We start from the raw sequence: 6,000 nt of genomic DNA, 5'->3' as shown, positions 1-6,000 counted from the left end.
TTTCAACTCCTAGCAATCCCATGTGACAGTAGAATAAAATGACACACAGAGATACCAGTTCAGCAACCATTTTTAAGGTAGCACATTGAACTTTATATAAATAGTAAATTGGCAAATCTGATAGTGACTCTTAAATAACTTAAAAATGAATCCCTGCTTCTCAATTCTTTAAAAAGAGGTAGTACCCGACTTACAACGTACTCAAGTTATGGTGAACTGCACTTATGATCGACTATGTTTTATATATCTTATTGTTAGTAGTATGTACTACATATAGTGTTGCAGCATGTAACTTGATGTTGTCATTCTCAGATCTGATGTTTCCAAGGCCTAAAGACAAATAAAAACCAGATTTATAAAGATACTGATAATAAAAGGCAGTAATAATGAAATTATTTTTTAAAAAATGAGATACTCGACTTCCATCAGAACTGACAGATGATGGAGTTGTCTGAATGGAGCCCTGTCTAAAGTCAGGGACTACCTGTACAAACAAAAACACCAGGTCTTTTTCTGTGGAATAGCTGGGAGGATTTGAGCTTTATACTCTTCTTTCTTAAAATTGTATTTATTTTGTTGTTGAGAATATACACAACAAAACATGTACCAATTCAGCAGTTTCTGTATGTACAATTCATTGGCATTGATTAGCTTCCTGGGGTTGTGCAACATTCTTACCCACCTTTCCTGAGTTACTCCTTCCCCGTGAACATCAACTCACTGCCCCCTAAGGTTCCTATCCAGAACCTTATGCTCTTAAATTATTGAGGACACCAAAGAGCTTTTGTGTTTGTGGCCTGTGTCTGTCAATGTTTGCCATATTAGAAATTAAAAGTGAGATATTTAAAATATTCAGTAATTCATTTAAAAAGAATAATAAACCTATTGCATGTTAACAAAAATAACATTTTATTATGAAAAATAAAATTTCCAAATTAAAAAAAAAAAGTAAAAAGTAACATTGCTTTAAAATTTTGCAAATATCTTTATAATGTCTGACTTAATAGGCAGCTGGACTTTTACATCTGCTTCTGCATTGAGCCTATTGTGATAAGTTGTGTAGGTTGAAGTATAAAAAATCTAGCATCAAACAAGTATGTAATTAGAAGAGGGAGGATTTCAGAATCAGAACCCTTGAAAGAATCTCAGGACCTCCAGAGTCCTCAGAAGAGACTTTGAGAAGAGTTGGCTTAGAGATTAGCAACACATAACACAGAAGTTCGCTTTTTTAACCCAAGTGCTATCAGCTGGAGTCTTGTTATTCTTACATTACATTGGGAGTACATAATTCATTCCTAAATTCTACACACTAAACAAAAATCTGAGGTTTTGCAAAGCTTATTTGCTCAAACTTGAGGTTTATAATGATGTGATTTATTCTGGAGAGAGATGTACCAGGGAGATATTGAATTAGCAAATGACTGGTGTAAATAGTATGCAACTTCCTTTACAAGAGGCCCAAGTTGATGTCTTTTTTAGCTTTTATAAAGCAACTCAATGTGAATGATTCTAGAAAATAATAAATCAGTTATTTATAAATGCATTCTTGCTATTTATATATAACACATGTAAAAGCTGTCTAGCCTGTTCCTCCCTTGCTCTATTCCAGTAAGCAGTATTGCTGTTTTTGGCAGATGCTAAAAACAGGATTCCTCTTAAAATGTTAGCTGCATCAGCTTTTTTCAGGGCTTCGAACCAGTTCATTCCAGTTCAACTCCTTGCCAAGAATTTACCTTTCCACTCAAGATGTGCTGAATGGAAATCTACATTTTAACCAGATCCTCAGGTGATTCCTTATGTAACCATTGTTAAAATGTGGGTTCTGATTCAATATGGGAAGGAAATTCTCAGCAGGGAGTAGAACTAGAATGAACAGGTTCAAAACCCTGTTTTTTTTCCTAATACACCAAATTTATTTTTCCCCCCATAATTAAGTTGGTTAGCAAGGCTTTACAGTAGTGTGCAGCCAAGGTAACCAACCAAAAAGTTGTGAGGAAATAATTTTACAGCTGTGTGCTTTTGGTTTTTCTTTTCTTTTGTAGGAAATGACCTGCAGTTGAGTGAATCTGGCAGTGACAGTGATGACTAGAGCTGGATCTTTCAAAAGACACTTTTTGGTGCACAAATATGCTGCAAGACTGGGCTACTTTAGCATGGAGTCTATTGCCAAGAGGAGAACGTGTGGAGCAGTGACTGTAGTAGGAGTTTGAGGCTCTGGAGCTTTCAGATATTCAAGTCCTTAACTTAGAGGTGATGGGTGATTTTCTCGTGTACTTTTTGAACAATCTCATGTTTCAAAGTTTAAATAGATCTATAGAACTAACACAGTTATATTCCAATTTGGTTAGCAGCGTTAATGAAAAACACAGACAAACATGCGCTGGTCTAGATTACTCAGAGACCATGTCTTCCCTAGGCCAACAATTCAATTTTCAACCTCAGCAGCCACCAGTTTGGCCAGGTGGTCTGCACCAGTGCAATGAAGCACAGTCTTTGAGGTGTAGGAGAGGGAGGGAAACCTCAAATTGCAGCATAGAAGTATGTTAAAACCACTTTAAATTGTTGACACAAAGTGGTAAGGAAGTTTTGCCTGAGCCAGCCTGACAATCCTGTGTAGAACTGGACTTCAAGACTGAGTCCTACAGTGTCAGTTGGGCAGAACCCAAGAGACCTGCTAGTTCAACCCCCTTGTTTACAAATAGGAAAGGGAAGCGCACAGCTGGTTTATGGCAGGTCTCCTGCCCCTAGTCTGGATTTTTCACACTGTTCCCCTTGAATCTCATTTGTTGGAGGCAGAGATTCTTCTACATGGACTTTAAGTGTACATTGGACCTTTTACTGGTTTCCAAAAGATAAGTGTTGGGTACTTCCAGTTCGAATTTTTATCTAGACAGTCCTAAGTGTATGAGGCTGGGTGAACAAATTAAACCAGCAGCCACTGGGCTGACTTGTGTGACTTGATTAAATTGGGGCTTTCTCTCCATATACATCCATAGTAAGTGCCCTTCATTTGGTGGCTTTTAGGGAAGGGAGCTATAGGGAGTAGAAGAGAGGTGAAGTGAAAAAAACACTCTGAATAAGTGAATAAGTAAGATTCCAAATACCAGAAGCTAGATAGGAGTTCTAGATATGAAATGAGCACATTCATAAGGTGCTTTTGTACCACTGTTTGTGCCTGACTCCCAGATGTATTTGTGTTTTTGTAGACAAGTAGAAGAAAGTCACAAGATTGCCTTTTGCAGCGTACAGTTTCTGACTTAATCTGTTGTTGTAGGAACGTGGTTGCTAGTAAATAGTCTGTATTGAGTGAATGTATGATAAATCATCCCGTAATTAGTATGGAGTAGCCCTTTTCTAGTAGTTTAAATGAATATGTCCTGAAATTTTTCCATCTACTTTGGTTCAGTGGGTATCAAGACATTCAAAATGATTTTGCTTCCTCAGGTTCCTCCACTTGATGGCCTCTCCATCCCCAGGACTGTGGAAGGAAATGAGTGGTCACTGGTGGGGGCTTTGTTTAGAGTTGCACCTTACAGCGTCAACTCTGCTTCATCCACAAAGTGACCAACTCCAGGGAGCTGGGCACATGGGCAAGGAGTGGGTATCCTTCATCCAGCAGCATGGTCACACCACTTGACCTAAGTGGAGGTCAGAGGTACCTCTCGTGCCCTGTGGTGTATTCTCAGCTCATGGGGTGTCAGTAGATTTAATGGTATGTAAGAACTTACTTATAATGAATTGATAATTGATTTGTAATTCCTTGGTAATGATGACAGCTCAGGGAAGGTGAAGGTCGTGATTGGGAGACTTGAATTGTTACTGGATTTGAATTTCACTGCTACTAACTTGCTCAAGCTGGGGCAGGCTCTAGGAACTTGAACTAAAAATACCTATTTAAGCCTCTTTTCATTTTTATTTTTCCTTTTCTCTTCTAAAATCTTGATTTACATAGACAGAACTGTGGATTTTGGTATGTCAAGTCAAGATGTTTGTTTGTACAGGAAGTGCCTGCGTGCAGCACTGGGGTTGGTGAGTCAGGCTTTTCATGCTTCATCCGTGCATCCATCCTACCCAGCACTGAATGGCTAATCTCCAGCACAGCTCCAGTGTGGATCTCTTCACAGAGCTGTCTGGTTCCCTTTGCCTCCAGCCCCCCCACTTTACCCACCAGAGTAAGGAATCTTTCCTTTGAAATCATGAGTTTGTCTTTACAAACTGCTTTTCACCAGTACCCTTGTGCCAGCCAAACTGGACTTCTTCCTGCCCTGGGCTTTCTTTCGGCCTGCTCCCTCAGCCTGCAGGAACCTCCCCTTAACCCTCCTCCTCCTCTTGTCCCCTCCAGACTCCACTCTTGGGCCAAAGGTGCCATCCTCTTAGATTCTTCCTCTATTTCTTTCCACCTACGTGGAGTGCCCTGTGTGCACACACTGACCTTCCTCTTGCTTAAACTGTAGTTGGTGTGAAATCCTTAAAGCAGGGACTGTCATTCTCATCTCTATTCCAGAACTGGGGTCTCTACAGGAGTAGACAGACATTCAGATGCTTATAGCCTGGTGGGAGCGGAGGCAGAGAAAATGAACAGTGGAGTACAAAGGATAGACAGAGGCAGGAGAAAACATTCCTTGCATTTGGAGATAGCTGAAAGCTATCCATGCTGATTTTCACGATTTTGAAGTCTCTAATTAATTTATTAAAATTCCTTTTTATTTGCTATGTACAACATCTGCCATTCTGTGGATCATGTAGGTGAGGTATGAAGACTTGTCCAAGGGGCCATGGCAAGCCACAGTAAAGACATGATTTAGGAAAACTTACTACAATAAACTAGAGATCTGTAGTGATGCCACTCATTAACTCTTTTATTTCTGTGTTGTTGTTGTTGTCAGGTACCATCGAGTCAGCTCTGACTCATAGTCACCCAATGTACAACAGAACATAGCAGAAGCATTTTTTCTATGTGTGGTTCTTTGTGCTTTGGTGGTGAGAAAACTTGAAAATTCCAAAATCCTTACTTCCCTTTTTAAGAGGCTGGTTCAGTAGGATGTATGTATATGTGTGTGTGTGAGAGAGATGTATTTATTACAGTAGGTTGAAAGAGAAATAGTCTGTTATGTGGAAATGTATTAGGTACAGCCAAACAGGAGGTTTTCATTTGGCAAGGAAGGTAGGATTCCTGAATCTCAGGCCTTAACCAGTAGGTTGGAAGACAAGACCAATTGAAGCGTTATGAAATGTGTGTTTTTGTTGCTCCTTTTATTTCTGTCTTGGTTTTATTGTCTTGTTCTTTAATGATTTTAAAAATCTTATGCCTAAAAGTTTATTTTGCTTAATTATGAAGTATACATGCATGTTTACATTTATATAAAACATTTGCTGTGTAAAGTTCTTTTGGTTTATTCTCTTAAAAGATCATTATATTTAAATAAAAAAAAAAAATGAACATCAGCAATACATTTAATGTCTTGGTAGCTTTGTTTTCTTACCGTCATTAAAAATCAGTGAGAAATGGGGAGTTCTTTTAAGAACTCCCTGTCTGTCAGCCAGATAAACTTACTAAATTGACTCCTTTGTTTTTGTGATGTGGTATTCATGATAATTAAGAACAATTCTGTTTTAAAAGGTACAAAACAAGAAACTAAAGGATGATTTTCAGCAAGCCACATGGCACCTGAGGCCATTTTACTTGGTCTGAAAAAGCAGGGTTAACTTTGGGTCTGAGAACTCTGCAAGGGTTAAACTGAATCATCACCTAGACATAACCTGCCATCATCCTGTTGTTAGTTAACCATCAAATAGATTCTAATTCATAAGGACCCCATGTGTGCAGAATAGAACTGCTCCATAGAGTTTTCAAGGCTGTGACCTTTTACAAACAGATCACCAGGCCACTGATAGATGACTCGGGATATGTTTGAACCTCCAACCTTTTGGCTGGTGTTCATCAAGTGCCTGGTCTCTGATTGACCCTTGTTGGCTGGAAGGATCCTGTTCACCCACTTC

The sequence above is a fragment of the Orycteropus afer genome, unplaced genomic scaffold (assembly GCF_000298275.1).
Source record: "Orycteropus afer afer isolate SDZICR_OR568_19922 unplaced genomic scaffold, OryAfe1.0 scaffold00003, whole genome shotgun sequence".
In the NCBI taxonomy this organism is placed as follows: domain Eukaryota; kingdom Metazoa; phylum Chordata; class Mammalia; order Tubulidentata; family Orycteropodidae; genus Orycteropus; species Orycteropus afer.
This window is presented reverse-complemented; position numbering follows the sequence as displayed.